The sequence below is a fragment of the Sphaeramia orbicularis genome, chromosome 1, assembly GCF_902148855.1.
Source record: "Sphaeramia orbicularis chromosome 1, fSphaOr1.1, whole genome shotgun sequence".
In the NCBI taxonomy this organism is placed as follows: Eukaryota; Metazoa; Chordata; class Actinopteri; order Kurtiformes; family Apogonidae; genus Sphaeramia; species Sphaeramia orbicularis.
The window spans coordinates 55,608,780-55,618,646 of record NC_043957.1 but is presented as its reverse complement, the minus strand read 5'-3'; the positions used below and the strand labels follow the sequence as shown (position 1 = coordinate 55,618,646).

The following is a 9,867-nucleotide window of genomic DNA, read 5'->3' as shown; positions in this document are numbered from 1 at the left end:
CAGATTTCTGGTGTAATTCAAGTCTTCCAGGAAATAATCTTTTAAAAAAAGAAACAAAACCAATAAAAAATTACCTTTTTAACAGTATCATGATTAGGGATGTAATGATATGAAAATTTCATATCACGGTTATTGTGACCAAAATTCTCATTATTATCGCGATATTGTTAAAATTGTGCTCAAAATGTTCAAAAAGTACTGATACACACACTGAAATAATTTAACCAAGTTGTATTTTGAAAAATAAATAAATTAAGAAATTAAGAAATAAATAAATAGAATTAAATAATAGCCACAATGTACTTTCTGTCGACAGAAAGATTAAAGTATTAACATGTAAACAATCAAATATACAAATGTGCATTAAAGATGTCACCTTATGGCCACTGTTTGACCATTTTCCGATTAAGTTTGAGTTGTTTGAGTTTCTTTTTCAGAGATGGATGGATGGATAGATAGATAGATAGATAGATAGATAGATAGATAGATAGATAGATAGATAGGTAGATAGCGCCTGGAGTGCTGCTGCTTCTCCAGGAAATGAGCAGTACCGTTAGTTTTCAAAGTGTGGTAATCAAACACGGTTATCATGATAATTAGAATTTAAACGGTAATACCAACCATCGGGAATTTTACTGCAGTTTATCGTTATACCGGTAATCATTACATCCCTAATCATGATATATCATTATATATCGTATCGTGATTCTAGTATTGTGATCTGTATCGTATCTCCAGATTCTTGTCGATACGCAGCCCTAGTGACGACCAGCCCTCATGGCTCTGTACGGTCTTTTCAACCTGCTTTTTTCATTGTGCTTTTAGTCCGTCCTGATGTCTGAGACTTCGTCATAAACGGGTGAGCAGATGCTTGCCTGGAGGGAAGCGGCTGTGATGGAGGCGGGCTTGCTTGACTTATTTTGAGTTTTGAGTGTTAGAACGCATCTGCTGGAGTGTTACACAGGCAAATATGAGGCCTAATATCTCCGGCTTATGCACCGGCTGCTGAAGCGCTCAAAGAATAAGTCGTATGCAAAACATACACACGCACTCAGCCGCCAGCCTCCTAATGTTTTTATGTAAGCAACACCAGCAATGCCTCAAAATGTTGGAGAAATCCCAAAGTGAAAAGGCCAGTTTTGAGTGCCTTGGTGTTGCCATGGCAACTGATGTTGCTTTCTTGAGCTCTAATCAAGACTGGTAAAAAGATGTCTTGGGTGAATTTTCAATAAGCAAACAGAAATAAGTGTGGGTGAGTATGCTGCCTGTGTGTGAGCTTCTGTTGTCCACTGATGCCATCGCTGTCACCGGTCAGGAGGTAGTCATGCCTCATACATATTGTGCCCCCGCCACTGCCACCCCACTATATTTAGGCATACACAGATAGAGAAGTGTTCAGACCTCTGTAGTCCTGGTTCGTCCCCAGTTACTGCCCCAGTATCTTAGCCAAAATACACAAAATACAAGACTGCTCATTGAAGGATTTTTCTGTATTTTTTCCAATATTTTTTACTTTGTATATCAATATGAAAACATGAAAACTATGACATAACACTCATGGAATTGTGAAGGAAACCAGAGCTGCAGCTAGGGATGTAATGATTACCGGTATAATGATAAACCGCGGTAAAATTGTTAGTATTGTGTTTAAATTCTAATTATCATGATAACCGTGTTTGATATGTAAAGATCTGCTTTTATGTCAAATATGTGAGTATAGTTTTAATTTATTACAATTTTAATTTTATATACCTAATATTTGGAACCAATATTTACCTCCGCCAAGGAGGTTATGTTTTTGCCAGGGTTTGTTTGTTTGTTTGTTTGTCTGTTTGTCTGTCCGTTAGTGTGCGACATAACTCAAAAAGTTATGGACAGATTTTAAAGAAATTTTCAGGGTTTGTTGGAAATGGGATAAGGAAGAAATGATTAAATTTTGGTGGTGATCGGGGGTGGGGGGGCCCACGGGGGGGCCCACTGATCAGCCTTGGCGGAGGTCTGCGCTCTCTGAGTGCTTCTAGTCACTTTTAAAATCTTTGAAAAGCGTCATTAAGCATCTTTGTGTTATTTATGCAATAAACTGTATACATTTTTCGAATCAGATTTTATAAATTTTTTTTGTGTTTTCTGTCCTTTTATGTTGATATAGTAGGTTAAAGTGAAAAAATAATAGGCAGATGATAGAAATGAAGTTGCGCTGAAAAAAAAAAAGATAACAAACATGGGTATGGTAAACATTTGTTTATATAGTATATAAAGGCAAAATCAAAAGGACTGAAAAACAGACAAAATAGGCTCAGACCACTAAAGGTTCATATTTGAATGTTTCTGCAAAAGAAAGTACATTGTGCCTATTATTTTTAGGGGTGTGTATTGGCAAGAATCTGGCAATACAATACAAATCACAACACCAGGATCACAATACAATATATCACGATATATCATGATACTGTTAACAAGGCAATATTTTTTGTTTGGTTTCTTTTTTTTTAAACAACTATTTCCTGGAAAAATTTATAGTGCAGCATTTGGATAAATAAAATTTTAACATACGGTTTTACCAGTACAAAAAACCCCCACAAATAAATATATAAATAATGTTTTACAGACCTTACAGTTTAAGATCCTGCTTAAATGTTCGTATTCTATTGCGAAAAGGCAAGGCAAGGCAAGTTTATTTGTATAGCACATTTCAGCAACAAGGCAATTCAAGGTGCTTCACACAGGACATTGAAATAAAAGAAACAAAAAGAAACACATTTAAAACATCATAAAAGAAACATGTAAAAGGTGATTAAAAACAGCAAGTAATAAAACAACACATAAAATAAAAAAAATAAAATAGAATAAAATAAAATAAAATAAAAATAAAAACACACATTAAAGTAAGAGTTGCAGTGCAGAATTTCAAAGAGAATATAAAATTTAAAAAGTCAAAAGCCTTTAGAAAGAATAAATAGTGTTCAGTCCCTGAATCATCCATTATCATAACATTATTTTTTGTGCATTCCCAATAAAAAAAAACAAACATCTGCCTCTTTCAGACAGTAAAAAGTGCTTTTAGGATGCTTGAATTATCCATTATTTAATAAAACAGCATTATCAGTTTAAAAAAAACAAACAAAAAAACCCCCAACTACATATATGACCTGGAATATCACAGCACTACTTTTGTAGAATACAAACAACAGAACAAAATACCTGTGTGAATATAAAAATAAAAGAGCTTGAAAAACAAAAAACAAAAATGAACCTCTGCCATGTCTGCATTTTAAAAAATGCCTAAAAATATCAATACAGTATTGTGAAGTGAAATATTGCAATATTTTGCGATACAAATATTTTCTTACACCCCTGATTATTTTATATATTTTTTAAAAATACAACTTGCTTGAATTATTTCAGTGTGTATAAGTACTTTTTTAACATTTTGAGCAGAATTTCAAGAATACCGCGATAATAATGATAACCGTGATAATCTTGGTCACAATAACCTTGATATGAAATTTTCATATTGTTACATCCGTAGCTGCAGCTATCGATTATTTTTGTAATCAACTGCAAAAATACCATTAGTCAACTTCTATATGAGCATGAGAGAGAAGATGTCTTTCTATTGTCATATTGTTATTCTATTGTGCACAACCCTACATCACATCTATTCTCTCTGCATGACTTTAACTTCACTGTAGCCAACATCAAGAGCCACAGAAAAAAAATGCCTCCAGAAAGACACTCTGGGTTCAAAAATAGCTCCACCATGCCCTGTTCTACTACTTTCTACTCCTACTTTGCTGTGACGTAGGCTACTGGAGTTGTCATAATGTAGTGAAGTCCTGTGCAAGGACAAAGGATCTACCACCATCTACAGTGGCAGCCTGCATGATCATACACGCTGAAGAATGGTCCTTCGAGGAAAAATGGCATCACATCAGGGAGCTGCAGAACCAGGCCAGGCCCCTGGCTGTGGTCTTGGTATGAGCCTGGTAATGCTGCAGTGGAGTGGGTGACAGACCAGAGGCCTCTGACCTCCTCTGCCTTACCCAGAGGGGCAGCACTACAGCTGGGTTGGCAGCCTGTCCCTCAACCCCCATCCTTTCCTTTCCTTTCCTTTCCTTTCCTTTCCTTTCCTTTCCTTTCCTTTCCTTTCCTTTCCTTTCCTTAAAATAAACAATACCTCCTACACTGTAAAATAAACCCCAAAAAACAGAAAAAAACAGAAAAAAACAAAAAACGGTATTATTCTGGCAGCTGGGGCGCCAAAAACATACTGTAAAATAACGGAAAATAACCATCTCATAAAAATACAGTAATTTTCCATAATTAAAATACAGTTTTTTTGGCCTTAACTTTACTTGAGATTTTGCATATTTTTTTGACTTTTTAATGGTTAATAAAGAATATTTACATGTATTAAAACAATCAAATTACCTATAAATATCTATCTAAATCATTTTCAATGAGAAAAAGTTGTACAATCCACTGATTAAAAACTGTGTTTGGACAGTTTATCAGTGCTTATACATGTTATACATTCACAAAAATACATTTATTCAACATTTTTGTTGTGAAACCTCCTGTAATTACACAAGATATTTGTCAATTAACAAACAAGTCTTGTTAAACTTACAGAACAAATACTTCTTTAACAGTTAATTGTCAGTAATTTTATCAGGTTTTAATTTTTTTTTTTTTTTTTTTTTACAATATTAAAATTTAAATTAACAGTTTAATCTCTCAAATAGAAAAGAAATATTTGTGAAATTATGATACATTTGCAAATGTATTTTAACTGAATTTTTCTGTGGAAAAAAGAAAAGTAATCTTTTAAAAATGGAAATTTTATGGTTATTCACAGTTACAGTTTTTTCATGCTATTTTACATTTGACAAGTAAAATCACAGTCTGTTTTTGTCATTTCATTGATATTTTCCTGTATTTTAAAAATACAGGAAAAATCTGTAAAATAAACAGTGAAAATTCTGTTAACTTACAGATTTTTTTTTTTTTTTTACAGTGTTGAAGACGTTGACCGATGGATGATTTTTAAAGGCCAATAATGTATAACATTGTAAACATCACACAAAAATAGCTTGAAGCCAAAACCTGATTGATCAACTGATCTTAGCCCCTCCCTACATGGAAAAACAAAAAAAACCAGCAGTGTCATAAATAAATGTTTGACTTTATTAGAAAACTGGAAAACTGCAGAACTGAACATGGAAGTGAAAGAAATTAATTCCTAAATAAAAAAATAAATTAGAATCTCTGAACATCCAACTCAAAGTCGGCCTGTCACTAATATTAGACAAACACCGTATAGAAACAGCTGTATAAATCTCACAGATATATTGTATTTCCATCAGTTTTCACAGATCCTTCTTCACTAAATCAGATTTAATGTCTGCTATTTTAGTGACATCATCTGACTTGAACATTTGTTGTCATTTTCATTTCTGCACAGATTGGACGGTCGGTTATTTATGCCCGTCTGTCTGGTGCCAGTTTTGTTTACAAAGGCCTATTTGCATGTGACTAACATAACCTGTGAACCTCTGGTAATTTGTGGTAAATGCAGAGGAAAAAAAAGTAAAAGAGGCAAAAAGTAAATATCTCAAACCACCTACCCTATTTCAACAAACGCAGACGTTCTGTGATAATACGGTATTAGTCCCATGTGAATTGACATCTCTGTAATTGGCTGTAGTTTGGAACAGTTTTTGTTTTCCTCGCAAATTTATTCAGTCTATTTTCTGTTCCAGGATGATGGAGGCTGTACTGGTGATGATAAATGCAATTTTTTTGGGGGGGGTGAAAATTCAAGAAAGTCATGTTATGATATAACATGGATATTCACTGAAAAAGCAGCCTTACATCACAGTTTCACCTGTTATCTCTAAGTCACAGGTGTCAAACATGCGGCCCGGGGGCCAAATCCGGCCTGCCAAAGGGTCCAGTCCGGCCCTAGGGATGAATTTGTGAAATGCAAAAATTACACTGAAGATATTAATCATTTTAGTTCCGGTTCCACATACAGACCAATTTAATCTTGCAGTGGGTCAGATCAGAAAAATACTATCATAATAACCTATAAATACCCACAACTCCAAATTTTTCCCTTTGTAAATGTAAACATTTTCATGTCATTTTATTGTATTTACACTAAAACAAACACAAAAACACAAATAACCTCAACAAATATGAACATTTTGAAATGTCTGAAGTGTAATTTTATCAATATTCTGTCTGTTATTAAATCTTTTGTGTATTTGCAGATCCACTGTGATCTGTGCATTGTAATGTACATGTGTAAATGATAAACTGAGACAGAATATTGTTAAAATTGTACTTAGTTTTCTTAAGAAATTTTCCATTTGTTGCTATTCACATTGTTTTAAAGGATAGTTGGTAAATGTAAACATTTTTATTGTATAATTTTACTTTTTTTGCTCTGAAACATAGAGGAAAGTTTGGAGTTGACATTATTTCTATGTTATTATGTTATTTTTTTCACTGGTCTGGCCCACTTCAGATCAAATTTAGCTGAATGTGGCCCCTGAACTAAAACGAGTTTGACACCCCTGCTCTAAGTGATGACCCTACAGTTAACATTAGAACAGGGGAATAATGTCAGTAAATCTGAGTAAAAACAGACTTTGCTTATTTCATGTAAATGCATGAAACACACATAGGGTTAATTGCCAGGTCACCAGAAGCCCACAAGTTTGAGTTTCCTGTGCAAGTAGGGTGGAAGGCAAAAATGTGAACAGAATTGTGATTTGGGTGGCACAGTGTTCAGAGCTGATAAATGGGACTTCACATTTATTAGATGTAAAAAGAAAAAAACAACAAAAATATGTGTGTGTGTGTGTGTGTAGTTACTAAATATATGTGTGTATAAAGGAAAAGCAATAGAAAACTCCAGCCAAGTCACAAGTATTCTACTCACAACCAACTTTTATTTCCAGTCTTAAAAGTGCTGAATGTGTCCACCACCTGCAGCACCGACAACATCAATGTGATAAGAGAATTCCTCCCAGACCCGTATCAGCATATCACGATCCGCTGAGTTGATCACTGTTGTTATTCGATGTTTAAGGTCATCGAGTCAGCCATTCAAAACTTAGAAAACTCCTCTTTCAGATGGTCACTGACTCATTCCATGACAGTGATTGAGAACTGAAGCAATGCGTCATGAAATCGGTTCATTCTTTCTGAATAACCCTGTATGTGTACATGTGTATGTGTCAAGGTTATTATCGTTAACGAAAACTAACGAAATGACGAAAACTAGAATTGAAAAAACATTTTTGTTAACTGAAATAAATAAAAACTACAGTCTACTCTCGTTATACCGCCAACTTCTGTTCACGGCCAAATTGGCGGTATAGCGAAAATGGCGTTACAACGGGTTGCGTCCATAATGTGCATGTCTTTACTATATGATGTCTATGCTGCCTCCGTTAACCCGTTCTAATTGCGTTTCTAAATAAATCTTGATTCTGTTATGTTGTAAGGGATCATTTAAAGTGGGGAAACATTTTAAGCATTATTATACCGTGTCGGGAAATGACACCCCATCATCTTGAGGCTTTGGCTTAATCCCACGTCCTCTTCCCGACATCCTGACCTACTGAGTGTTCTGCGATAAATGAACGGTGGCCGTTCCGTAGACCTACTCGTAGCTTGTCGTGATCAGCGTCTGGCGCGTTTGTTTCAGTGCATTGTTAAAATTTATGTGTACTCGATGGCAATCACGCTGGCGGTATAACGGTCGGGAAATCAATGGTATAAGTGTTGTTTGTGCATGGAACTGGGCTGGCGGATGGCGGATGGCGATAGGCGGAAATGGCGGTAGCTAATGGAATAATGCATCGGGGATTTTTGTGCAATGGTTTTGGTCGGCGGTGAGCGAAAATGGCGGTATAACGGCGGGCGGTTTAACGAGAGTAGACTGTATAATTAAAAGAAAAAAAACATAACTAACTGAAACTGTATTGTGTGCTTACAAAACTAACTAAAACGTATAAAAATTATGGATAAAATTCCCTTTGTTTTTGTCTTCATCGGTGTTGGATTGATATGAAAGGAATTTATTTCGCTCTAGCAAATTTTAGCTAGCGGCACCATACAGTACTTCACAGTCCGTCACTTCTTGTCACTTGCGGTTTAGAATCATCTTTTGGTCCCCACTCTACCTGGACACATGGAGACTAAAGTTGGGAGAAAGCAGCAGAGCCCTGTCTGGGATTTATTTGAATACGACGGCGAGGAAGATAAAAGATACGACAAAACTAAACTAAAACTAAGCGTTTAGAAAAAAATGAAAACTAATAAAAACTAGCAAACCTGCTCGAAAAACGAATTAAAACTAAATGAATTAAAGAAAAAAAAGTCAAAACTAAATAAAACTAAACTATAATGAAACATCCAAAAGTATTATATCTATCTATCTATCTATCTATCTATCTATCTATCTATCTATCTATCTATCTATCTATCTATCTATCTATCTATCTATCTATCTATCTATCTATCTATCTATCTATCTATCTTCACAGACAGACAGACAAACAGGATTGTACTATTTCTTAGCCTTGTAAAATCTGTCTGTCTCTGGTATCTGCTGCCGTCCATCCTCCATGCATCCTGGTGGCTCTGTGGTGCCATGTCTCCGTGTCCTCGGTCAGCAGTGAGCCTGTAAACAGCCCCTCTTGTTTGGGAACATAAAAAGCTCAGTGTGGGAAAATTCTGAAGCGTAACCTCATTCCACTCCAAAACCAACAGGCAGCTCAGCGGCCAGACCACAGTATCTGCCTGTGTATGTGTATGTCATCATATACCGCACCTTAGACTTTAATGATCACTGAACTCTGAGCATCAGTCTGTAACATGACTGGAAAAAGTAGCTAATGGATGCTAATATACATCATGTTATGTTGCGTATATGTTTTACCATACTTGAATATTATACTTGTTAGATTGATTACGTTCATCATGTCTTCCATTCCAAATGTTCGTTAGAGGTTTTCTTGTGATCAGACAAGTAGAATTGAGGAAAGATGTTTTTACCTGCTGACGGTTTCGACTGTTGCTTCGGCGTTCATCAGAACTGTCAAACTGTCACCTGGTGTGACATGTCTAAAACAGTTTCCCGGCCTGATCAGCTGTTTTTAGACATGTCACAGCAGGAAGTGCTTGACCACTCTGATGAGTTGAAGTTTTGCTTTGTTAATAAGTTTTGCTGTTACCATCCAATCAGAGGAAGGGTAAATACTGATGACATTGGGGGTCAGCTAGTGAGGTGAAATTGAAATCTGATTGGTTAAAGAAACAGTCCGACAGTCCTGTATGCTAATGTAGCTAACGTAAGTGAAATGTGACAATAATACCATTATATATAGAACAGGGGTGGGTATCGGGCAATGTTTTTGACCACAGTGGGTTCTAAAATTTGACAGAGGGGCCGGGCTGGGAGCAGATGGATGGAGTAGATGGATGGAGTAGATGGATGGAGCGTTTGTGTGAACTAGGGCTGGGCGATAAAACGATAAAGATATATATTGCGATATAACTTTTCCTAGATGGAAATATGAGATATGTTCAATACAATGTCGATAGAATTCATTCATCCATGTTTTGACAGACGTGAGAACTAATCACGCTAGAGCCAAGGCAAGTTAGGTTGACGCACACAGCACAAGCGTAAGAGCAGCCGCAGCACACAAGCTAATGTTGAGGCTACAGCGGGAGATAATGAGTGTTCCCTCGGGAGAAAATATGACCGAGAACTCGGGCGACCGGCTTACTGAAAAGTTAGATGTGAACCGTTTGGGTTCCGGTGTACAACAGAGGCATAAAAGCCGG

The 9,867-nt window shown here is 36.0% G+C and overlaps 1 protein-coding gene across 2 annotated transcripts in view; it reads left to right on the top strand.

Moving 5' to 3' along the window:
- kcnq5b (potassium voltage-gated channel, KQT-like subfamily, member 5b) overlaps window positions 1-9,867 on the top strand; it is a 296,398-nt gene that overhangs the window by 34,175 nt on the left and 252,356 nt on the right. The gene's annotated exons all lie outside the window — the stretch shown is intronic.